Genomic DNA, 25,928 nt, shown 5'->3' with positions numbered 1-25,928 from the left:
GTGTGCGCATATATATATATATATATATATATATATATATATATATATATATATATTTCTCCGCCGAAATCACTTTTAAACCCATTTCCACCTTTTTTTCCCTTCTCTTCCTCTTACTTTTTTTTCACGTTTTTTTACGTTTTTCTCCTTTTCGCCTCTTTTCTGGGCGTATTATTCTTCTTTTTCTTCTTTTTTTTCGTCTAATGCATACCCCATCAGTGCAGCAATGCTTATTCAATACCGCCAGCAGATGGAGACACTGGGGGATAATTTTCTAAGGATTTATACTGATTTTTCCTGTCTGAATTTGTCGCACAGAAAGTTGCAGGCCAAATATGTGTGACATTTCTGCGACTTTAGCTTCTAGAGCATTTTTACAACATTATACATAGGTGCTGAATACATAAAAAGCGACTGTTCAGCGACAGACAAGTCGCATCGGCTGAAAGTAGGCCAGAATGTCAGTCCATGTTGGAGCAGGTTTAGATACAGTCTAAAGCATAGATCTCAAAGTCTGTGCACAGAATTTAGCAAGGGCCTCGCACCTTCTGATGCATCAGGTAGGTGCACAATAGCATAGCCTAACCCTCTGTACTTTGGTCTATATTGATGCGGGACATAGACAGCCAGCTGATGACCAATCCATTAGTGCAATGGATGGCTGGAAGCATTTGTCTTTGCCTTTGCAATACCACAGAAGCAATGCATGGTCAATGTACAGCAATGACACACCTGTGTGAACAGCCAGGAGACCCCCCCCCCCCCCCATGTTATGTTACATAGTTACATAGTTAGTACGGTCGAAAAAAGACATATGTCCATCACGTTCAACCAGGGAATTAAGGGGTAGGGGTGTGGCGCGATATTGGGGAAGGGATGAGATTTTATATTTCTTCATAAGCATTAATCTTATTTTGTCAATTAGGAACATTCAGCACCCACCCGCTATCAAGGCAGCTGCCTATCATGTCATGCCCTACCTGCACAGGTGTGCTGGCTACTCAAATGATCCAATTAAGGAGGCCATTTAGTCAGCAGCAGCAGAAGTCCTGTGCCTGGACGCTCCAACAGGGGCCAGACACAAGCAGAAGCAGAAGCAGCAGCAGCACCACCTTTTGTTTTTTGGCTGCAGCAGCAGCAAGGCCCACAGGGCTGGCTAGCTGGCTAGCCAGCAAGCAGGTAGCAATGAAAGTAGGAATCTTTCTTTTTAACCCTGTAAGGGGGTGGTGCACTGTACCCGAAGATACTGCCATATCGGGTCAATGCATAGGGCGACGGAAGCAAGCTTCGAAATCGGCCCCCGTTCTCAAAAATCCATTTAATATATGGTCCCCAGATAGGGGACGTATCAGATATTAAACTGATAAGAACAGATACTACACTTGATCTTAGCCAAAAGGCCGAGAAGCGATAACCGTGAAAGGGGCGGGCCCAACAAGGTCCCCTTCATGGGCACTATCACTGCTTGCTGTCAGGGAGGCTGCCAGACAATTTTCCATGCACACTCTGGGCTGGGGGGCAGTCAACCACCAGTACACACAGCAGAACCTAAACCCATACCATTATTGCTAAGCAGCAAGACAGGGGCCCATTGCACTCCCACGGGGCCTTTTTAAATGCAATCCATAACCCGGATTTGCCAGGAACCCTTCTTACTCCTCCTACTTGCATGTGACACTGGGCTTAGGATCTGCATAGGAAACACACACACAAGCACACACCTACCTTTGTTGCCTGCAGATGCCTCCTTGGCTGTCCCCAAACGGTATCAAACCAACACCCACGGGAAGCTGTAAGCATAGAGGACATGCCTGCACCCCATTGGACTTACCTGTGTGGGTTAAATCCGGGTTATTTGACAACCTATGGCGGTGATGGTTCTGCTCAGGCAGAGCAGTGCTGATGCTCCTCATAAAGCTGTCGCTGCTGTGAAGGTTCTAGGTGACATCACAAATCCCTATGGTTACATACACAACAAAGCTGGGTTGTTGTTGTTTACACTCTGCAAGGCCTGTGGAAGTGAGTGACATCATAGCACTGTAGTTCTGAGGGTTCTAGATGGATGCAACAATCTCCTGTTGCTTCTATGAAGGCCATAATAGACGACATCACCAAACAGCTCCATAGTCACATACACAGCAAAGGAGAGATGTTGTTTACACCTAGTGATGTCAGTGGTATTGAGTGACATCACAGCACAGTGCTAAGGCTCCTGGGCCTGGACACAGCAGCGGCTGCAATATCTCAACGGAGAATACGTTTATATATATGTGTGTGTGTGCGCGTATATATATATATATATATATATATATATATATATATATATATATATTCTCCGCCGAAATCACTTTTAAACCCATTTCCACCTTTTTTTCCCTTCTCTTCCTCTTACTTTTTTTTCACGTTTTTTTACGTTTTTCTCCTTTTCGCCTCTTTTCTGGGCGTATTATTCTTCTTTTTCTTCTTTTTTTTCGTCTAATGCATACCCCATCAGTGCAGCAATGCTTATTCAATACCGCCAGCAGATGGAGACACTGGGGGATAATTTTCTAAGGATTTATACTGATTTTTCCTGTCTGAATTTGTCGCACAGAAAGTTGCAGGCCAAATATGTGTGACATTTCTGCGACTTTAGCTTCTAGAGCATTTTTACAACATTATACATAGGTGCTGAATACATAAAAAGCGACTGTTCAGCGACAGACAAGTCGCATTGGCTGAAAGTAGGCCAGAATGTCAGTCCATGTTGGAGCAGGTTTAGATACAGTCTAAAGCATAGATCTCAAAGTCTGTGCACAGAATTTAGCAAGGGCCTCGCACCTTCTGATGCATCAGGTAGGTGCACAATAGCATAGCCTAACCCTCTGTACTTTGGTCTATATTGATGCGGGACATAGACAGCCAGCTGATGACCAATCCATTAGTGCAATGGATGGCTGGAAGCATTTGTCTTTGCCTTTGCAATACCACAGAAGCAATGCATGGTCAATGTACAGCAATGACACACCTGTGTGAACAGCCAGGAGACCCCCCCCCCCCCATGTTATGTTACATAGTTACATAGTTAGTACGGTCGAAAAAAGACATATGTCCATCAAGTTCAACCAGGGAATTAAGGGGTAGGGGTGTGGCGCGATATTGGGGAAGGGATGAGATTTTATATTTCTTCATAAGCATTAATCTTATTTTGTCAATTAGGAACATTCAGCACCCACCCGCTATCAAGGCAGCTGCCTATCATGTCATGCCCTACCTGCACAGGTGTGCTGGCTACTCAAATGATCCAATTAAGGAGGCCATTTAGTCAGCAGCAGCAGAAGTCCTGTGCCTGGACGCTCCAACAGCGGCCAGACACAAGCAGAAGCAGAAGCAGCACCACCTTTTGTTTTTTGGCTGCAGCAGCAGCAGCAGCAAGGCCCACAGGGCTGGCTAGCTGGCTAGCCAGCAAGCAGGTAGCAATGAAAGTAGGAATCTTTCTTTTTAACCCTGTAAGGGGGTGGTGCACTGTACCCGAAGATACTGCCATATCGGGTCAATGCATAGGGCGACGGAAGCAAGCTTCGAAATCGGCCCCCGTTCTCAAAAATCCATTTAATATATGGTCCCCAGATAGGGGACGTATCAGATATTAAACTGATAAGAACAGATACTACACTTGATCTTAGCCAAAAGGCCGAGAAGCGATAACCGTGAAAGGGGCGGGCCCAACAAGGTCCCCTTCATGGGCACTATCACTGCTTGCTGTCAGGGAGGCTGCCAGACAATTTTCCATGCACACTCTGGGCTGGGGGGCAGTCAACCACCAGTACACACAGCAGAACCTAAACCCATACCATTATTGCTAAGCAGCAAGACAGGGGCCCATTGCACTCCCACGGGGCCTTTTTAAATGCAATCCATAACCCGGATTTGCCAGGAACCCTTCTTACTCCTCCTACTTGCATGTGACACTGGGCTTAGGATCTGCATAGGAAACACACACACAAGCACACACCTACCTTTGTTGCCTGCAGATGCCTCCTTGGCTGTCCCCAAACGGTATCAAACCAACACCCACGGGAAGCTGTAAGCATAGAGGACATGCCTGCACCCCATTGGACTTACCTGTGTGGGTTAAATCCGGGTTATTTGACAACCTATGGCGGTGATGGTTCTGCTCAGGCAGAGCAGTGCTGATGCTCCTCATAAAGCTGTCGCTGCTGTGAAGGTTCTAGGTGACATCACAAATCCCTATGGTTACATACACAACAAAGCTGGGTTGTTGTTGTTTACACTCTGCAAGGCCTGTGGAAGTGAGTGACATCATAGCACTGTAGTTCTGAGGGTTCTAGATGGATGCAACAATCTCCTGTTGCTTCTATGAAGGCCATAATAGACGACATCACCAAACAGCTCCATAGTCACATACACAGCAAAGGAGAGATGTTGTTTACACCTAGTGATGTCAGTGGTATTGAGTGACATCACAGCACAGTGCTAAGGCTCCTGGGCCTGGACACAGCAGCGGCTGCAATATCTCAACGGAGAATACGTTTATATATATGTGTGTGTGTGCGCGTATATATATATATATATATATATATATATATATATATATTCTCCGCCGAAATCACTTTTAAACCCATTTCCACCTTTTTTTCCCTTCTCTTCCTCTTACTTTTTTTTCACGTTTTTTTACGTTTTTCTCCTTTTCGCCTCTTTTCTGGGCGTATTATTCTTCTTTTTCTTCTTTTTTTTCGTCTAATGCATACCCCATCAGTGCAGCAATGCTTATTCAATACCGCCAGCAGATGGAGACACTGGGGGATAATTTTCTAAGGATTTATACTGATTTTTCCTGTCTGAATTTGTCGCACAGAAAGTTGCAGGCCAAATATGTGTGACATTTCTGCGACTTTAGCTTCTAGAGCATTTTTACAACATTATACATAGGTGCTGAATACATAAAAAGCGACTGTTCAGCGACAGACAAGTCGCATCGGCTGAAAGTAGGCCAGAATGTCAGTCCATGTTGGAGCAGGTTTAGATACAGTCTAAAGCATAGATCTCAAAGTCTGTGCACAGAATTTAGCAAGGGCCTCGCACCTTCTGATGCATCAGGTAGGTGCACAATAGCATAGCCTAACCCTCTGTACTTTGGTCTATATTGATGCGGGACATAGACAGCCAGCTGATGACCAATCCATTAGTGCAATGGATGGCTGGAAGCATTTGTCTTTGCCTTTGCAATACCACAGAAGCAATGCATGGTCAATGTACAGCAATGACACACCTGTGTGAACAGCCAGGAGACCCCCCCCCCCCCCCCATGTTATGTTACATAGTTACATAGTTAGTACGGTCGAAAAAAGACATATGTCCATCAAGTTCAACCAGGGAATTAAGGGGTAGGGGTGTGGCGCGATATTGGGGAAGGGATGAGATTTTATATTTCTTCATAAGCATTAATCTTATTTTGTCAATTAGGAACATTCAGCACCCACCCGCTATCAAGGCAGCTGCCTATCATGTCATGCCCTACCTGCACAGGTGTGCTGGCTACTCAAATGATCCAATTAAGGAGGCCATTTAGTCAGCAGCAGCAGAAGTCCTGTGCCTGGACGCTCCAACAGCGGCCAGACACAAGCAGAAGCAGAAGCAGCAGCAGCACCACCTTTTGTTTTTTGGCTGCAGCAGCAGCAAGGCCCACAGGGCTGGCTAGCTGGCTAGCCAGCAAGCAGGTAGCAATGAAAGTAGGAATCTTTCTTTTTAACCCTGTAAGGGGGTGGTGCACTGTACCCGAAGATACTGCCATATCGGGTCAATGCATAGGGCGACGGAAGCAAGCTTCGAAATCGGCCCCCGTTCTCAAAAATCCATTTAATATATGGTCCCCAGATAGGGGACGTATCAGATATTAAACTGATAAGAACAGATACTACACTTGATCTTAGCCAAAAGGCCGAGAAGCGATAACCGTGAAAGGGGCGGGCCCAACAAGGTCCCCTTCATGGGCACTATCACTGCTTGCTGTCAGGGAGGCTGCCAGACAATTTTCCATGCACACTCTGGGCTGGGGGGCAGTCAACCACCAGTACACACAGCAGAACCTAAACCCATACCATTATTGCTAAGCAGCAAGACAGGGGCCCATTGCACTCCCACGGGGCCTTTTTAAATGCAATCCATAACCCGGATTTGCCAGGAACCCTTCTTACTCCTCCTACTTGCATGTGACACTGGGCTTAGGATCTGCATAGGAAACACACACACAAGCACACACCTACCTTTGTTGCCTGCAGATGCCTCCTTGGCTGTCCCCAAACGGTATCAAACCAACACCCACGGGAAGCTGTAAGCATAGAGGACATGCCTGCACCCCATTGGACTTACCTGTGTGGGTTAAACCCGGGTTATTTGACAACCTATGGCGGTGATGGTTCTGCTCAGGCAGAGCAGTGCTGATGCTCCTCATAAAGCTGTCGCTGCTGTGAAGGTTCTAGGTGACATCACAAATCCCTATGGTTACATACACAACAAAGCTGGGTTGTTGTTGTTTACACTCTGCAAGGCCTGTGGAAGTGAGTGACATCATAGCACTGTAGTTCTGAGGGTTCTAGATGGATGCAACAATCTCCTGTTGCTTCTATGAAGGCCATAATAGACGACATCACCAAACAGCTCCATAGTCACATACACAGCAAAGGAGAGATGTTGTTTACACCTAGTGATGTCAGTGGTATTGAGTGACATCACAGCACAGTGCTAAGGCTCCTGGGCCTGGACACAGCAGCGGCTGCAATATCTCAACGGAGAATACGTTTATATATATGTGTGTGTGTGCGCGTATATATATATATATATATATATATATATATATATATATATATATTTCTCCGCCGAAATCACTTTTAAACCCATTTCCACCTTTTTTTCCCTTCTCTTCCTCTTACTTTTTTTTCACGTTTTTTTACGTTTTTCTCCTTTTCGCCTCTTTTCTGGGCGTATTATTCTTCTTTTTCTTCTTTTTTTTCGTCTAATGCATACCCCATCAGTGCAGCAATGCTTATTCAATACCGCCAGCAGATGGAGACACTGGGGGATAATTTTCTAAGGATTTATACTGATTTTTCCTGTCTGAATTTGTCGCACAGAAAGTTGCAGGCCAAATATGTGTGACATTTCTGCGACTTTAGCTTCTAGAGCATTTTTACAACATTATACATAGGTGCTGAATACATAAAAAGCGACTGTTCAGCGACAGACAAGTCGCATCGGCTGAAAGTAGGCCAGAATGTCAGTCCATGTTGGAGCAGGTTTAGATACAGTCTAAAGCATCGATCTCAAAGTCTGTGCACAGAATTTAGCAAGGGCCTCGCACCTTCTGATGCATCAGGTAGGTGCACAATAGCATAGCCTAACCCTCTGTACTTTGGTCTATATTGATGCGGGACATAGACAGCCAGCTGATGACCAATCCATTAGTGCAATGGATGGCTGGAAGCATTTGTCTTTGCCTTTGCAATACCACAGAAGCAATGCATGGTCAATGTACAGCAATGACACACCTGTGTGAACAGCCAGGAGACCCCCCCCCCCCCATGTTATGTTACATAGTTACATAGTTAGTACGGTCGAAAAAAGACATATGTCCATCAAGTTCAACCAGGGAATTAAGGGGTAGGGGTGTGGCGCGATATTGGGGAAGGGATGAGATTTTATATTTCTTCATAAGCATTAATCTTATTTTGTCAATTAGGAACATTCAGCACCCACCCGCTATCAAGGCAGCTGCCTATCATGTCATGCCCTACCTGCACAGGTGTGCTGGCTACTCAAATGATCCAATTAAGGAGGCCATTTAGTCAGCAGCAGCAGAAGTCCTGTGCCTGGACGCTCCAACAGCGGCCAGACACAAGCAGAAGCAGAAGCAGCAGCAGCACCACCTTTTGTTTTTTGGCTGCAGCAGCAGCAGCAGCAAGGCCCACAGGGCTGGCTAGCTGGCTAGCCAGCAAGCAGGTAGCAATGAAAGTAGGAATCTTTCTTTTTAACCCTGTAAGGGGGTGGTGCACTGTACCCGAAGATACTGCCATATCGGGTCAATGCATAGGGCGACGGAAGCAAGCTTCGAAATCGGCCCCCGTTCTCAAAAATCCATTTAATATATGGTCCCCAGATAGGGGACGTATCAGATATTAAACTGATAAGAACAGATACTACACTTGATCTTAGCCAAAAGGCCGAGAAGCGATAACCGTGAAAGGGGCGGGCCCAACAAGGTCCCCTTCATGGGCACTATCACTGCTTGCTGTCAGGGAGGCTGCCAGACAATTTTCCATGCACACTCTGGGCTGGGGGGCAGTCAACCACCAGTACACACAGCAGAACCTAAACCCATACCATTATTGCTAAGCAGCAAGACAGGGGCCCATTGCACTCCCACGGGGCCTTTTTAAATGCAATCCATAACCCGGATTTGCCAGGAACCCTTCTTACTCCTCCTACTTGCATGTGACACTGGGCTTAGGATCTGCATAGGAAACACACACACAAGCACACACCTACCTTTGTTGCCTGCAGATGCCTCCTTGGCTGTCCCCAAACGGTATCAAACCAACACCCACGGGAAGCTGTAAGCATAGAGGACATGCCTGCACCCCATTGGACTTACCTGTGTGGGTTAAACCCGGGTTATTTGACAACCTATGGCGGTGATGGTTCTGCTCAGGCAGAGCAGTGCTGATGCTCCTCATAAAGCTGTCGCTGCTGTGAAGGTTCTAGGTGACATCACAAATCCCTATGGTTACATACACAACAAAGCTGGGTTGTTGTTGTTTACACTCTGCAAGGCCTGTGGAAGTGAGTGACATCATAGCACTGTAGTTCTGAGGGTTCTAGATGGATGCAACAATCTCCTGTTGCTTCTATGAAGGCCATAATAGACGACATCACCAAACAGCTCCATAGTCACATACACAGCAAAGGAGAGATGTTGTTTACACCTAGTGATGTCAGTGGTATTGAGTGACATCACAGCACAGTGCTAAGGCTCCTGGGCCTGGACACAGCAGCGGCTGCAATATCTCAACGGAGAATACGTTTATATATATGTGTGTGTGTGCGCGTATATATATATATATATATATATATATATATATATATATATATATTTCTCCGCCGAAATCACTTTTAAACCCATTTCCACCTTTTTTTCCCTTCTCTTCCTCTTACTTTTTTTTCACGTTTTTTTACGTTTTTCTCCTTTTCGCCTCTTTTCTGGGCGTATTATTCTTCTTTTTCTTCTTTTTTTTCGTCTAATGCATACCCCATCAGTGCAGCAATGCTTATTCAATACCGCCAGCAGATGGAGACACTGGGGGATAATTTTCTAAGGATTTATACTGATTTTTCCTGTCTGAATTTGTCGCACAGAAAGTTGCAGGCCAAATATGTGTGACATTTCTGCGACTTTAGCTTCTAGAGCATTTTTACAACATTATACATAGGTGCTGAATACATAAAAAGCGACTGTTCAGCGACAGACAAGTCGCATCGGCTGAAAGTAGGCCAGAATGTCAGTCCATGTTGGAGCAGGTTTAGATACAGTCTAAAGCATAGATCTCAAAGTCTGTGCACAGAATTTAGCAAGGGCCTCGCACCTTCTGATGCATCAGGTAGGTGCACAATAGCATAGCCTAACCCTCTGTACTTTGGTCTATATTGATGCGGGACATAGACAGCCAGCTGATGACCAATCCATTAGTGCAATGGATGGCTGGAAGCATTTGTCTTTGCCTTTGCAATACCACAGAAGCAATGCATGGTCAATGTACAGCAATGACACACCTGTGTGAACAGCCAGGAGACCCCCCCCCCCCCCATGTTATGTTACATAGTTACATAGTTAGTACGGTCGAAAAAAGACATATGTCCATCAAGTTCAACCAGGGAATTAAGGGGTAGGGGTGTGGCGCGATATTGGGGAAGGGATGAGATTTTATATTTCTTCATAAGCATTAATCTTATTTTGTCAATTAGGAACATTCAGCACCCACCCGCTATCAAGGCAGCTGCCTATCATGTCATGCCCTACCTGCACAGGTGTGCTGGCTACTCAAATGATCCAATTAAGGAGGCCATTTAGTCAGCAGCAGCAGAAGTCCTGTGCCTGGACGCTCCAACAGCGGCCAGACACAAGCAGAAGCAGAAGCAGCAGCAGCACCACCTTTTGTTTTTTGGCTGCAGCAGCAGCAGCAGCAAGGCCCACAGGGCTGGCTAGCTGGCTAGCCAGCAAGCAGGTAGCAATGAAAGTAGGAATCTTTCTTTTTAACCCTGTAAGGGGGTGGTGCACTGTACCCGAAGATACTGCCATATCGGGTCAATGCATAGGGCGACGGAAGCAAGCTTCGAAATCGGCCCCCGTTCTCAAAAATCCATTTAATATATGGTCCCCAGATAGGGGACGTATCAGATATTAAACTGATAAGAACAGATACTACACTTGATCTTAGCCAAAAGGCCGAGAAGCGATAACCGTGAAAGGGGCGGGCCCAACAAGGTCCCCTTCATGGGCACTATCACTGCTTGCTGTCAGGGAGGCTGCCAGACAATTTTCCATGCACACTCTGGGCTGGGGGGCAGTCAACCACCAGTACACACAGCAGAACCTAAACCCATACCATTATTGCTAAGCAGCAAGACAGGGGCCCATTGCACTCCCACGGGGCCTTTTTAAATGCAATCCATAACCCGGATTTGCCAGGAACCCTTCTTACTCCTCCTACTTGCATGTGACACTGGGCTTAGGATCTGCATAGGAAACACACACACAAGCACACACCTACCTTTGTTGCCTGCAGATGCCTCCTTGGCTGTCCCCAAACGGTATCAAACCAACACCCACGGGAAGCTGTAAGCATAGAGGACATGCCTGCACCCCATTGGACTTACCTGTGTGGGTTAAACCCGGGTTATTTGACAACCTATGGCGGTGATGGTTCTGCTCAGGCAGAGCAGTGCTGATGCTCCTCATAAAGCTGTCGCTGCTGTGAAGGTTCTAGGTGACATCACAAATCCCTATGGTTACATACACAACAAAGCTGGGTTGTTGTTGTTTACACTCTGCAAGGCCTGTGGAAGTGAGTGACATCATAGCACTGTAGTTCTGAGGGTTCTAGATGGATGCAACAATCTCCTGTTGCTTCTATGAAGGCCATAATAGACGACATCACCAAACAGCTCCATAGTCACATACACAGCAAAGGAGAGATGTTGTTTACACCTAGTGATGTCAGTGGTATTGAGTGACATCACAGCACAGTGCTAAGGCTCCTGGGCCTGGACACAGCAGCGGCTGCAATATCTCAACGGAGAATACGTTTATATATATGTGTGTGTGTGCGCGTATATATATATATATATATATATATATATATATATATATTTCTCCGCCGAAATCACTTTTAAACCCATTTCCACCTTTTTTTCCCTTCTCTTCCTCTTACTTTTTTTTCACGTTTTTTTACGTTTTTCTCCTTTTCGCCTCTTTTCTGGGCGTATTATTCTTCTTTTTCTTCTTTTTTTTCGTCTAATGCATACCCCATCAGTGCAGCAATGCTTATTCAATACCGCCAGCAGATGGAGACACTGGGGGATAATTTTCTAAGGATTTATACTGATTTTTCCTGTCTGAATTTGTCGCACAGAAAGTTGCAGGCCAAATATGTGTGACATTTCTGCGACTTTAGCTTCTAGAGCATTTTTACAACATTATACATAGGTGCTGAATACATAAAAAGCGACTGTTCAGCGACAGACAAGTCGCATCGGCTGAAAGTAGGCCAGAATGTCAGTCCATGTTGGAGCAGGTTTAGATACAGTCTAAAGCATAGATCTCAAAGTCTGTGCACAGAATTTAGCAAGGGCCTCGCACCTTCTGATGCATCAGGTAGGTGCACTAGCATAGCCTAACCCTCTGTACTTTGGTCTATATTGATGCGGGACATAGACAGCCAGCTGATGACCAATCCATTAGTGCAATGGATGGCTGGAAGCATTTGTCTTTGCCTTTGCAATACCACAGAAGCAATGCATGGTCAATGTACAGCAATGACACACCTGTGTGAACAGCCAGGAGACCCCCCCCCCCCCCATGTTATGTTACATAGTTACATAGTTAGTACGGTCGAAAAAAGACATATGTCCATCAAGTTCAACCAGGGAATTAAGGGGTAGGGGTGTGGCGCGATATTGGGGAAGGGATGAGATTTTATATTTCTTCATAAGCATTAATCTTATTTTGTCAATTAGGAACATTCAGCACCCACCCGCTATCAAGGCAGCTGCCTATCATGTCATGCCCTACCTGCACAGGTGTGCTGGCTACTCAAATGATCCAATTAAGGAGGCCATTTAGTCAGCAGCAGCAGAAGTCCTGTGCCTGGACGCTCCAACAGCGGCCAGACACAAGCAGAAGCAGAAGCAGCAGCAGCACCACCTTTTGTTTTTTGGCTGCAGCAGCAGCAGCAGCAAGGCCCACAGGGCTGGCTAGCTGGCTAGCCAGCAAGCAGGTAGCAATGAAAGTAGGAATCTTTCTTTTTAACCCTGTAAGGGGGTGGTGCACTGTACCCGAAGATACTGCCATATCGGGTCAATGCATAGGGCGACGGAAGCAAGCTTCGAAATCGGCCCCCGTTCTCAAAAATCCATTTAATATATGGTCCCCAGATAGGGGACGTATCAGATATTAAACTGATAAGAACAGATACTACACTTGATCTTAGCCAAAAGGCCGAGAAGCGATAACCGTGAAAGGGGCGGGCCCAACAAGGTCCCCTTCATGGGCACTATCACTGCTTGCTGTCAGGGAGGCTGCCAGACAATTTTCCATGCACACTCTGGGCTGGGGGGCAGTCAACCACCAGTACACACAGCAGAACCTAAACCCATACCATTATTGCTAAGCAGCAAGACAGGGGCCCATTGCACTCCCACGGGGCCTTTTTAAATGCAATCCATAACCCGGATTTGCCAGGAACCCTTCTTACTCCTCCTACTTGCATGTGACACTGGGCTTAGGATCTGCATAGGAAACACACACACAAGCACACACCTACCTTTGTTGCCTGCAGATGCCTCCTTGGCTGTCCCCAAACGGTATCAAACCAACACCCACGGGAAGCTGTAAGCATAGAGGACATGCCTGCACCCCATTGGACTTACCTGTGTGGGTTAAACCCGGGTTATTTGACAACCTATGGCGGTGATGGTTCTGCTCAGGCAGAGCAGTGCTGATGCTCCTCATAAAGCTGTCGCTGCTGTGAAGGTTCTAGGTGACATCACAAATCCCTATGGTTACATACACAACAAAGCTGGGTTGTTGTTGTTTACACTCTGCAAGGCCTGTGGAAGTGAGTGACATCATAGCACTGTAGTTCTGAGGGTTCTAGATGGATGCAACAATCTCCTGTTGCTTCTATGAAGGCCATAATAGACGACATCACCAAACAGCTCCATAGTCACATACACAGCAAAGGAGAGATGTTGTTTACACCTAGTGATGTCAGTGGTATTGAGTGACATCACAGCACAGTGCTAAGGCTCCTGGGCCTGGACACAGCAGCGGCTGCAATATCTCAACGGAGAATACGTTTATATATATGTGTGTGTGTGCGCGTATATATATATATATATATATATATATATATATATATATATATATATATATATTTCTCCGCCGAAATCACTTTTAAACCCATTTCCACCTTTTTTTCCCTTCTCTTCCTCTTACTTTTTTTTCACGTTTTTTTACGTTTTTCTCCTTTTCGCCTCTTTTCTGGGCGTATTATTCTTCTTTTTCTTCTTTTTTTTCGTCTAATGCATACCCCATCAGTGCAGCAATGCTTATTCAATACCGCCAGCAGATGGAGACACTGGGGGATAATTTTCTAAGGATTTATACTGATTTTTCCTGTCTGAATTTGTCGCACAGAAAGTTGCAGGCCAAATATGTGTGACATTTCTGCGACTTTAGCTTCTAGAGCATTTTTACAACATTATACATAGGTGCTGAATACATAAAAAGCGACTGTTCAGCGACAGACAAGTCGCATCGGCTGAAAGTAGGCCAGAATGTCAGTCCATGTTGGAGCAGGTTTAGATACAGTCTAAAGCATAGATCTCAAAGTCTGTGCACAGAATTTAGCAAGGGCCTCGCACCTTCTGATGCATCAGGTAGGTGCACAATAGCATAGCCTAACCCTCTGTACTTTGGTCTATATTGATGCGGGACATAGACAGCCAGCTGATGACCAATCCATTAGTGCAATGGATGGCTGGAAGCATTTGTCTTTGCCTTTGCAATACCACAGAAGCAATGCATGGTCAATGTACAGCAATGACACACCTGTGTGAACAGCCAGGAGACCCCCCCCCCCCCCATGTTATGTTACATAGTTACATAGTTAGTACGGTCGAAAAAAGACATATGTCCATCAAGTTCAACCAGGGAATTAAGGGGTAGGGGTGTGGCGCGATATTGGGGAAGGGATGAGATTTTATATTTCTTCATAAGCATTAATCTTATTTTGTCAATTAGGAACATTCAGCACCCACCCGCTATCAAGGCAGCTGCCTATCATGTCATGCCCTACCTGCACAGGTGTGCTGGCTACTCAAATGATCCAATTAAGGAGGCCATTTAGTCAGCAGCAGCAGAAGTCCTGTGCCTGGACGCTCCAACAGCGGCCAGACACAAGCAGAAGCAGAAGCAGCAGCAGCACCACCTTTTGTTTTTTGGCTGCAGCAGCAGCAGCAGCAAGGCCCACAGGGCTGGCTAGCTGGCTAGCCAGCAAGCAGGTAGCAATGAAAGTAGGAATCTTTCTTTTTAACCCTGTAAGGGGGTGGTGCACTGTACCCGAAGATACTGCCATATCGGGTCAATGCATAGGGCGACGGAAGCAAGCTTCGAAATCGGCCCCCGTTCTCAAAAATCCATTTAATATATGGTCCCCAGATAGGGGACGTATCAGATATTAAACTGATAAGAACAGATACTACACTTGATCTTAGCCAAAAGGCCGAGAAGCGATAACCGTGAAAGGGGCGGGCCCAACAAGGTCCCCTTCATGGGCACTATCACTGCTTGCTGTCAGGGAGGCTGCCAGACAATTTTCCATGCACACTCTGGGCTGGGGGGCAGTCAACCACCAGTACACACAGCAGAACCTAAACCCATACCATTATTGCTAAGCAGCAAGACAGGGGCCCATTGCACTCCCACGGGGCCTTTTTAAATGCAATCCATAACCCGGATTTGCCAGGAACCCTTCTTACTCCTCCTACTTGCATGTGACACTGGGCTTAGGATCTGCATAGGAAACACACACACAAGCACACACCTACCTTTGTTGCCTGCAGATGCCTCCTTGGCTGTCCCCAAACGGTATCAAACCAACACCCACGGGAAGCTGTAAGCATAGAGGACATGCCTGCACCCCATTGGACTTACCTGTGTGGGTTAAACCCGGGTTATTTGACAACCTATGGCGGTGATGGTTCTGCTCAGGCAGAGCAGTGCTGATGCTCCTCATAAAGCTGTCGCTGCTGTGAAGGTTCTAGGTGACATCACAAATCCCTATGGTTACATACACAACAAAGCTGGGTTGTTGTTGTTTACACTCTGCAAGGCCTGTGGAAGTGAGTGACATCATAGCACTGTAGTTCTGAGGGTTCTAGATGGATGCAACAATCTCCTGTTGCTTCTATGAAGGCCATAATAGACGACATCACCAAACAGCTCCATAGTCACATACACAGCAAAGGAGAGATGTTGTTTACACCTAGTGATGTCAGTGGTATTGAGTGACATCACAGCACAGTGCTAAGGCTCCTGGGCCTGGACACAGCAGCGGCTGCAATATCTCAACGGAGAATACGTTTATATATATGTGTGTGTGTGCGCGTATATATATATATATATATATATATATATATATATATATATATATATATTTCTCCGCCGAAATCACTTTTAAACCCATTTCCACCTTTTTTTCCCTTCTCTTCCTCTTACTTTTTTTTCACGTTTTTTTACGTTTTTCTCCTTTTCGCCTCTTTTCTGGGCGTATTATTCTTCTTTTTCTTCTTTTTTTTCGTCTAATGCATACCCCATCAGTGCAGCAATGCTTATTCAATACCGCCAGCAGATGGAGACACTGGGGGATAATTTTCTAAGGATTTATACTGATTTTTCCTGTCTGAATTTGTCGCACAGAAAGTTGCAGGCCAAATATGTGTGACATTTCTGCGACTTTAGCTTCTAGAGCATTTTTACAACATTATACATAGGTGCTGAATACATAAAAAGCGACTGTTCAGCGACAGACAAGTCGCATCGGCTGAAAGTAGGCCAGAATGTCAGTCCATGTTGGAGCAGGTTTAGATACAGTCTAAAGCATAGATCTCAAAGTCTGTGCACAGAATTTAGCAAGGGCCTCGCACCTTCTGATGCATCAGGTAGGTGCACAATAGCATAGCCTAACCCTCTGTACTTTGGTCTATATTGATGCGGGACATAGACAGCCAGCTGATGACCAATCCATTAGTGCAATGGATGGCTGGAAGCATTTGTCTTTGCCTTTGCAATACCACAGAAGCAATGCATGGTCAATGTACAGCAATGACACACCTGTGTGAACAGCCAGGAGACCCCCCCCCCCCCATGTTATGTTACATAGTTACATAGTTAGTACGGTCGAAAAAAGACATATGTCCATCAAGTTCAACCAGGGAATTAAGGGGTAGGGGTGTGGCGCGATATTGGGGAAGGGATGAGATTTTATATTTCTTCATAAGCATTAATCTTATTTTGTCAATTAGGAACATTCAGCACCCACCCGCTATCAAGGCAGCTGCCTATCATGTCATGCCCTACCTGCACAGGTGTGCTGGCTACTCAAATGATCCAATTAAGGAGGCCATTTAGTCAGCAGCAGCAGAAGTCCTGTGCCTGGACGCTCCAACAGCGGCCAGACACAAGCAGAAGCAGAAGCAGCAGCAGCACCACCTTTTGTTTTTTGGCTGCAGCAGCAGCAGCAGCAAGGCCCACAGGGCTGGCTAGCTGGCTAGCCAGCAAGCAGGTAGCAATGAAAGTAGGAATCTTTCTTTTTAACCCTGTAAGGGGGTGGTGCACTGTACCCGAAGATACTGCCATATCGGGTCAATGCATAGGGCGACGGAAGCAAGCTTCGAAATCGGCCCCCGTTCTCAAAAATCCATTTAATATATGGTCCCCAGATAGGGGACGTATCAGATATTAAACTGATAAGAACAGATACTACACTTGATCTTAGCCAAAAGGCCGAGAAGCGATAACCGTGAAAGGGGCGGGCCCAACAAGGTCCCCTTCATGGGCACTATCACTGCTTGCTGTCAGGGAGGCTGCCAGACAATTTTCCATGCACACTCTGGGCTGGGGGGCAGTCAACCACCAGTACACACAGCAGAACCTAAACCCATACCATTATTGCTAAGCAGCAAGACAGGGGCCCATTGCACTCCCACGGGGCCTTTTTAAATGCAATCCATAACCCGGATTTGCCAGGAACCCTTCTTACTCCTCCTACTTGCATGTGACACTGGGCTTAGGATCTGCATAGGAAACACACACACAAGCACACACCTACCTTTGTTGCCTGCAGATGCCTCCTTGGCTGTCCCCAAACGGTATCAAACCAACACCCACGGGAAGCTGTAAGCATAGAGGACATGCCTGCACCCCATTGGACTTACCTGTGTGGGTTAAACCCGGGTTATTTGACAACCTATGGCGGTGATGGTTCTGCTCAGGCAGAGCAGTGCTGATGCTCCTCATAAAGCTGTCGCTGCTGTGAAGGTTCTAGGTGACATCACAAATCCCTATGGTTACATACACAACAAAGCTGGGTTGTTGTTGTTTACACTCTGCAAGGCCTGTGGAAGTGAGTGACATCATAGCACTGTAGTTCTGAGGGTTCTAGATGGATGCAACAATCTCCTGTTGCTTCTATGAAGGCCATAATAGACGACATCACCAAACAGCTCCATAGTCACATACACAGCAAAGGAGAGATGTTGTTTACACCTAGTGATGTCAGTGGTATTGAGTGACATCACAGCACAGTGCTAAGGCTCCTGGGCCTGGACACAGCAGCGGCTGCAATATCTCAACGGAGAATACGTTTATATATATGTGTGTGTGTGCGCGTATATATATATATATATATATATATATATATATATATATATTTCTCCGCCGAAATCACTTTTAAACCCATTTCCACCTTTTTTTCCCTTCTCTTCCTCTTACTTTTTTTTCACGTTTTTTTACGTTTTTCTCCTTTTCGCCTCTTTTCTGGGCGTATTATTCTTCTTTTTCTTCTTTTTTTTCGTCTAATGCATACCCCATCAGTGCAGCAATGCTTATTCAATACCGCCAGCAGATGGAGACACTGGGGGATAATTTTCTAAGGATTTATACTGATTTTTCCTGTCTGAATTTGTCGCACAGAAAGTTGCAGGCCAAATATGTGTGACATTTCTGCGACTTTAGCTTCTAGAGCATTTTTACAACATTATACATAGGTGCTGAATACATAAAAAGCGACTGTTCAGCGACAGACAAGTCGCATCGGCTGAAAGTAGGCCAGAATGTCAGTCCATGTTGGAGCAGGTTTAGATACAGTCTAAAGCATAGATCTCAAAGTCTGTGCACAGAATTTAGCAAGGGCCTCGCACCTTCTGATGCATCAGGTAGGTGCACAATAGCATAGCCTAACCCTCTGTACTTTGGTCTATATTGATGCGGGACATAGACAGCCAGCTGATGACCAATCCATTAGTGCAATGGATGGCTGGAAGCATTTGTCTTTGCCTTTGCAATACCACAGAAGCAATGCATGGTCAATGTACAGCAATGACACACCTGTGTGAACAGCCAGGAGACCCCCCCCCCCCATGTTATGTTACATAGTTACATAGTTAGTACGGTCGAAAAAAGACATATGTCCATCAAGTTCAACCAGGGAATTAAGGGGTAGGGGTGTGGCGCGATATTGGGGAAGGGATGAGATTTTATATTTCTTCATAAGCATTAATCTTATTTTGTCAATTAGGAACATTCAGCACCCACCCGCTATCAAGGCAGCTGCCTATCATGTCATGCCCTACCTGCACAGGTGTGCTGGCTACTCAAATGATCCAATTAAGGAGGCCATTTAGTCAGCAGCAGCAGAAGTCCTGTGCCTGGACGCTCCAACAGCGGCCAGACACAAGCAGAAGCAGAAGCAGCAGCAGCACCACCTTTTGTTTTTTGGCTGCAGCAGCAGCAGCAGCAAGGCCCACAGGGCTGGCTAGCTGGCTAGCCAGCAAGCAGGTAGCAATGAAAGTAGGAATCTTTCTTTTTAACCCTGTAAGGGGGTGGTGCACTGTACCCGAAGATACTGCCATATCGGGTCAATGCATAGGGCGACGGAAGCAAGCTTCGAAATCGGCCCCCGTTCTCAAAAATCCATTTAATATATGGTCCCCAGATAGGGGACGTATCAGATATTAAACTGATAAGAACAGATACTACACTTGATCTTAGCCAAAAGGCCGAGAAGCGATAACCGTGAAAGGGGCGGGCCCAACAAGGTCCCCTTCATGGGCACTATCACTGCTTGCTGTCAGGGAGGCTGCCAGACAATTTTCCATGCACACTCTGGGCTGGGGGGCAGTCAACCACCAGTACACACAGCAGAACCTAAACCCATACCATTATTGCTAAGCAGCAAGACAGGGGCCCATTGCACTCCCACGGGGCCTTTTTAAATGCAATCCATAACCCGGATTTGCCAGGAACCCTTCTTACTCCTCCTACTTGCATGTGACACTGGGCTTAGGATCTGCATAGGAAACACACACACAAGCACACACCTACCTTTGTTGCCTGCAGATGCCTCCTTGGCTGTCCCCAAACGGTATCAAACCAACACCCACGGGAAGCTGTAAGCATAGAGGACATGCCTGCACCCCATTGGACTTACCTGTGTGGGTTAAACCCGGGTTATTTGACAACCTATGGCGGTGATGGTTCTGCTCAGGCAGAGCAGTGCTGATGCTCCTCATAAAGCTGTCACTGCTGTGAAGGTTCTAGGTGACATCACAAATCCCTATGGTTACATACACAACAAAGCTGGGTTGTTGTTGTTTACACTCTGCAAGGCCTGTGGAAGTGAGTGACATCATAGCACTGTAGTTCTGAGGGTTCTAGATGGATGCAACAATCTCCTGTTGCTTCTATGAAGGCCATAATAGACGACATCACCAAACAGCTCCATAGTCACATACACAGCAAAGGAGAGATGTTGTTTACACCTAGTGATGTCAGTGGTATTGAGTGACATCACAGCACAGTGCTAAGGCTCCTGGGCCTGGACACAGCAGCGGCTGCAATATCTCAACGGAGAATACGTTTATATATATGTGTGTGTGTGCGCGTATATATATATATATATATATATATATATATATATATTTCTCCGCCGAAATCACTTTTAAACCCATTTCCACCTTTTTTTCCCTTCTCTTCCTCTTACTTTTTTTTCACGTTTTTTTACGTTTTTCTCCTTTTCGCCTCTTTTCTGGGCGTATTATTCTTCTTTTTCTTCTTTTTTTTCGTCTAATGCATACCCCATCAGTGCAGCAATGCTTATTCAATACCGCCAGCAGATGGAGACACTGGGGGATAATTTTCTAAGGATTTATACTGATTTTTCCTGTCTGAATTTGTCGCACAGAAAGTTGCAGGCCAAATATGTGTAACATTTCTGCGACTTTAGCTTCTAGAGCATTTTTACAACATTATACATAGGTGCTGAATACATAAAAAGCGACTGTTCAGCGACAGACAAGTCGCATCGGCTGAAAGTAGGCCAGAATGTCAGTCCATGTTGGAGCAGGTTTAGATACAGTCTAAAGCATAGATCTCAAAGTCTGTGCACAGAATTTAGCAAGGGCCTCGCACCTTCTGATGCATCAGGTAGGTGCACAATAGCATAGCCTAACCCTCTGTACTTTGGTCTATATTGATGCGGGACATAGACAGCCAGCTGATGACCAATCCATTAGTGCAATGGATGGCTGGAAGCATTTGTCTTTGCCTTTGCAATACCACAGAAGCAATGCATGGTCAATGTACAGCAATGACACACCTGTGTGAACAGCCAGGAGACCCCCCCCCCCCATGTTATGTTACATAGTTACATAGTTAGTACGGTCGAAAAAAGACATATGTCCATCAAGTTCAACCAGGGAATTAAGGGGTAGGGGTGTGGCGCGATATTGGGGAAGGGATGAGATTTTATATTTCTTCATAAGCATTAATCTTATTTTGTCAATTAGGAACATTCAGCACCCACCCGCTATCAAGGCAGCTGCCTATCATGTCATGCCCTACCTGCACAGGTGTGCTGGCTACTCAAATGATCCAATTAAGGAGGCCATTTAGTCAGCAGCAGCAGAAGTCCTGTGCCTGGACGCTCCAACAGCGGCCAGACACAAGCAGAAGCAGAAGCAGCAGCAGCACCACCTTTTGTTTTTTGGCTGCAGCAGCAGCAGCAGCAAGGCCCACAGGGCTGGCTAGCTGGCTAGCCAGCAAGCAGGTAGCAATGAAAGTAGGAATCTTTCTTTTTAACCCTGTAAGGGGGTGGTGCACTGTACCCGAAGATACTGCCATATCGGGTCAATGCATAGGGCGACGGAAGCAAGCTTCGAAATCGGCCCCCGTTCTCAAAAATCCATTTAATATATGGTCCCCAGATAGGGGACGTATCAGATATTAAACTGATAAGAACAGATACTACACTTGATCTTAGCCAAAAGGCCGAGAAGCGATAACCGTGAAAGGGGCGGGCCCAACAAGGTCCCCTTCATGGGCACTATCACTGCTTGCTGTCAGGGAGGCTGCCAGACAATTTTCCATGCACACTCTGGGCTGGGGGGCAGTCAACCACCAGTACACACAGCAGAACCTAAACCCATACCATTATTGCTAAGCAGCAAGACAGGGGCCCATTGCACTCCCACGGGGCCTTTTTAAATGCAATCCATAACCCGGATTTGCCAGGAACCCTTCTTACTCCTCCTACTTGCATGTGACACTGGGCTTAGGATCTGCATAGGAAACACACACACAAGCACACACCTACCTTTGTTGCCTGCAGATGCCTCCTTGGCTGTCCCCAAACGGTATCAAACCAACACCCACGGGAAGCTGTAAGCATAGAGGACATGCCTGCACCCCATTGGACTTACCTGTGTGGGTTAAACCCGGGTTATTTGACAACCTATGGCGGTGATGGTTCTGCTCAGGCAGAGCAGTGCTGATGCTCCTCATAAAGCTGTCGCTGCTGTGAAGGTTCTAGGTGACATCACAAATCCCTATGGTTACATACACAACAAAGCTGGGTTGTTGTTGTTTACACTCTGCAAGGCCTGTGGAAGTGAGTGACATCATAGCACTGTAGTTCTGAGGGTTCTAGATGGATGCAACAATCTCCTGTTGCTTCTATGAAGGCCATAATAGACGACATCACCAAACAGCTCCATAGTCACATACACAGCAAAGGAGAGATGTTGTTTACACCTAGTGATGTCAGTGGTATTGAGTGACATCACAGCACAGTGCTAAGGCTCCTGGGCCTGGACACAGCAGCGGCTGCAATATCTCAACGGAGAATACGTTTATATATATGTGTGTGTGTGCGCGTATATATATATATATATATATATATATATATATATATATATAATATATCTCCGCCGAAATCACTTTTAAACCCATTTCCACCTTTTTTTCCCTTCTCTTCCTCTTACTTTTTTTTCACGTTTTTTTACGTTTTTCTCCTTTTCGCCTCTTTTCTGGGCGTATTATTCTTCTTTTTCTTCATTTTTTTCGTCTAATGCATACCCCATCAGTGCAGCAATGCTTATTCAATACCGCCAGCAGATGGAGACACTGGGGGATAATTTTCTAAGGATTTATACTGATTTTTCCTGTCTGAATTTGTCGCACAGAAAGTTGCAGGCCAAATATGTGTGACATTTCTGCGACTTTAGCTTCTAGAGCATTTTTACAACATTATACATAGGTGCTGAATACATAAAAAGCGACTGTTCAGCGACAGACAAGTCGCATCGGCTGAAAGTAGGCCAGAATGTCAGTCCATGTTGGAGCAGGTTTAGATACAGTCTAAAGCATAGATCTCAAAGTCTGTGCACAGAATTTAGCAAGGGCCTCGCACCTTCTGATGCATCAGGTAGGTGCACAATAGCATAGCCTAACCCTCTGTACTTTGGTCTATATTGATGCGGGACATAGACAGCCAGCTGATGACCAATCCATTAGTGCAATGGATGGCTGGAAGCATTTGTCTTTGCCTTTGCAATACCACAGAAGCAATGCATGGTCAATGTACAGCAATGACACACCTGTGTGAACAGCCAGGAGACCCCCCCCCCCCCCATGTTATGTTACATAGTTACATAGTTAGTACGGTCGAAAAAAGACATATGTCCATCAAGTTCAACCAGGGAATTAAGGGGTAGGGGTGTGGCGCGATATTGGGGAAGGGATGAGATTTTATATTTCTTCATAAGCATTAATCTTATTTTGTCAATTAGGAACATTCAGCACCCACCCGCTATCAAGGCAGCTGCCTATCATGTCATGCCCTACCTGCACAGGTGTGCTGGCTACTCAAATGATCCAATTAAGGAGGCCATTTAGTCAGCAGCAGCAGAAGTCCTGTGCCTGGACGCTCCAACAGCGGCCAGACACAAGCAGAAGCAGAAGCAGCAGCAGCACCACCTTTTGTTTTTTGGCTGCAGCAGCAGCAGCAGCAAGGCCCACAGGGCTGGCTAGCTGGCTAGCCAGCAAGCAGGTAGCAATGAAAGTAGGAATCTTTCTTTTTAACCCTGTAAGGGGGTGGTGCACTGTACCCGAAGATACTGCCATATCGGGTCAATGCATAGGGCGACGGAAGCAAGCTTCGAAATCGGCCCCCGTTCTCAAAAATCCATTTAATATATGGTCCCCAGATAGGGGACGTATCAGATATTAAACTGATAAGAACAGATACTACACTTGATCTTAGCCAAAAGGCCGAGAAGCGATAACCGTGAAAGGGGCGGGCCCAACAAGGTCCCCTTCATGGGCACTATCACTGCTTGCTGTCAGGGAGGCTGCCAGACAATTTTCCATGCACACTCTGGGCTGGGGGGCAGTCAACCACCAGTACACACAGCAGAACCTAAACCCATACCATTATTGCTAAGCAGCAAGACAGGGGCCCATTGCACTCCCACGGGGCCTTTTTAAATGCAATCCATAACCCGGATTTGCCAGGAACCCTTCTTACTCCTCCTACTTGCATGTGACACTGGGCTTAGGATCTGCATAGGAAACACACACACAAGCACACACCTACCTTTGTTGCCTGCAGATGCCTCCTTGGCTGTCCCCAAACGGTATCAAACCAACACCCACGGGAAGCTGTAAGCATAGAGGACATGCCTGCACCCCATTGGACTTACCTGTGTGGGTTAAACCCGGGTTATTTGACAACCTATGGCGGTGATGGTTCTGCTCAGGCAGAGCAGTGCTGATGCTCCTCATAAAGCTGTCGCTGCTGTGAAGGTTCTAGGTGACATCACAAATCCCTATGGTTACATACACAACAAAGCTGGGTTGTTGTTGTTTACACTCTGCAAGGCCTGTGGAAGTGAGTGACATCATAGCACTGTAGTTCTGAGGGTTCTAGATGGATGCAACAATCTCCTGTTGCTTCTATGAAGGCCATAATAGACGACATCACCAAACAGCTCCATAGTCACATACACAGCAAAGGAGAGATGTTGTTTACACCTAGTGATGTCAGTGGTATTGAGTGACATCACAGCACAGTGCTAAGGCTCCTGGGCCTGGACACAGCAGCGGCTGCAATATCTCAACGGAGAATACGTTTATATATATGTGTGTGTGTGCGCGTATATATATATATATATATATATATATATATATATATTTCTCCGCCGAAATCACTTTTAAACCCATTTCCACCTTTTTTTCCCTTCTCTTCCTCTTACTTTTTTTTCACGTTTTTTTACGTTTTTCTCCTTTTCGCCTCTTTTCTGGGCGTATTATTCTTCTTTTTCTTCTTTTTTTTCGTCTAATGCATACCCCATCAGTGCAGCAATGCTTATTCAATACCGCCAGCAGATGGAGACACTGGGGGATAATTTTCTAAGGATTTATACTGATTTTTCCTGTCTGAATTTGTCGCACAGAAAGTTGCAGGCCAAATATGTGTGACATTTCTGCGACTTTAGCTTCTAGAGCATTTTTACAACATTATACATAGGTGCTGAATACATAAAAAGCGACTGTTCAGCGACAGACAAGTCGCATCGGCTGAAAGTAGGCCAGAATGTCAGTCCATGTTGGAGCAGGTTTAGATACAGTCTAAAGCATAGATCTCAAAGTCTGTGCACAGAATTTAGCAAGGGCCTCGCACCTTCTGATGCATCAGGTAGGTGCACAATAGCATAGCCTAACCCTCTGTACTTTGGTCTATATTGATGCGGGACATAGACAGCCAGCTGATGACCAATCCATTAGTGCAATGGATGGCTGGAAGCATTTGTCTTTGCCTTTGCAATACCACAGAAGCAATGCATGGTCAATGTACAGCAATGACACACCTGTGTGAACAGCCAGGAGACCCCCCCCCCCCATGTTATGTTACATAGTTACATAGTTAGTACGGTCGAAAAAAGACATATGTCCATCAAGTTCAACCAGGGAATTAAGGGGTAGGGGTGTGGCGCGATATTGGGGAAGGGATGAGATTTTATATTTCTTCATAAGCATT

At 45.9% G+C, this 25,928-nt stretch overlaps 11 non-coding genes across 11 annotated transcripts; all 11 read right to left on the bottom strand.

Annotated features, from left to right (window-relative positions):
• Positions 1–1,221: 1,221 nt before the first annotated feature.
• Positions 1,222–1,412, bottom strand: LOC130332744 (U2 spliceosomal RNA). The gene has a single exon (XR_008875325.1). It is a non-coding gene; the product is annotated as a U2 spliceosomal RNA (small nuclear RNA).
• Positions 1,413–3,494: 2,082 nt separating this feature from the next.
• LOC130332730 (U2 spliceosomal RNA) lies at positions 3,495–3,685 on the bottom strand. The gene has a single exon (XR_008875317.1). It is a non-coding gene; the product is annotated as a U2 spliceosomal RNA (small nuclear RNA).
• Positions 3,686–5,762: 2,077 nt separating this feature from the next.
• On the bottom strand, positions 5,763–5,953 carry LOC130332718 (U2 spliceosomal RNA). The gene has a single exon (XR_008875306.1). It is a non-coding gene; the product is annotated as a U2 spliceosomal RNA (small nuclear RNA).
• Positions 5,954–8,040: 2,087 nt separating this feature from the next.
• Positions 8,041–8,231, bottom strand: LOC130332706 (U2 spliceosomal RNA). The gene has a single exon (XR_008875295.1). It is a non-coding gene; the product is annotated as a U2 spliceosomal RNA (small nuclear RNA).
• Positions 8,232–10,319: 2,088 nt separating this feature from the next.
• LOC130332694 (U2 spliceosomal RNA) lies at positions 10,320–10,510 on the bottom strand. Its single transcript, XR_008875284.1, has one exon. It is a non-coding gene; the product is annotated as a U2 spliceosomal RNA (small nuclear RNA).
• Positions 10,511–12,590: 2,080 nt separating this feature from the next.
• On the bottom strand, positions 12,591–12,781 carry LOC130332681 (U2 spliceosomal RNA). Its single transcript, XR_008875273.1, has one exon. It is a non-coding gene; the product is annotated as a U2 spliceosomal RNA (small nuclear RNA).
• Positions 12,782–14,877: 2,096 nt separating this feature from the next.
• On the bottom strand, positions 14,878–15,068 carry LOC130332669 (U2 spliceosomal RNA). Its single transcript, XR_008875261.1, has one exon. It is a non-coding gene; the product is annotated as a U2 spliceosomal RNA (small nuclear RNA).
• Positions 15,069–17,159: 2,091 nt separating this feature from the next.
• Positions 17,160–17,350, bottom strand: LOC130332786 (U2 spliceosomal RNA). The gene has a single exon (XR_008875362.1). It is a non-coding gene; the product is annotated as a U2 spliceosomal RNA (small nuclear RNA).
• A 2,082-nt stretch (positions 17,351–19,432) lies between these two features.
• Positions 19,433–19,623, bottom strand: LOC130332774 (U2 spliceosomal RNA). The gene has a single exon (XR_008875351.1). It is a non-coding gene; the product is annotated as a U2 spliceosomal RNA (small nuclear RNA).
• A 2,078-nt stretch (positions 19,624–21,701) lies between these two features.
• On the bottom strand, positions 21,702–21,892 carry LOC130332762 (U2 spliceosomal RNA). Its single transcript, XR_008875340.1, has one exon. It is a non-coding gene; the product is annotated as a U2 spliceosomal RNA (small nuclear RNA).
• A 2,089-nt stretch (positions 21,893–23,981) lies between these two features.
• Positions 23,982–24,172, bottom strand: LOC130332749 (U2 spliceosomal RNA). The gene has a single exon (XR_008875329.1). It is a non-coding gene; the product is annotated as a U2 spliceosomal RNA (small nuclear RNA).
• Positions 24,173–25,928: the final 1,756 nt, after the last annotated feature.

This window comes from Hyla sarda, unplaced genomic scaffold, assembly GCF_029499605.1.
Source record: "Hyla sarda isolate aHylSar1 unplaced genomic scaffold, aHylSar1.hap1 scaffold_387, whole genome shotgun sequence".
Taxonomy (NCBI): domain Eukaryota; kingdom Metazoa; phylum Chordata; class Amphibia; order Anura; family Hylidae; genus Hyla; species Hyla sarda.
Note: the sequence above shows the minus strand (reverse complement) of the source record. Positions and strands in the feature narration are given on the sequence as shown.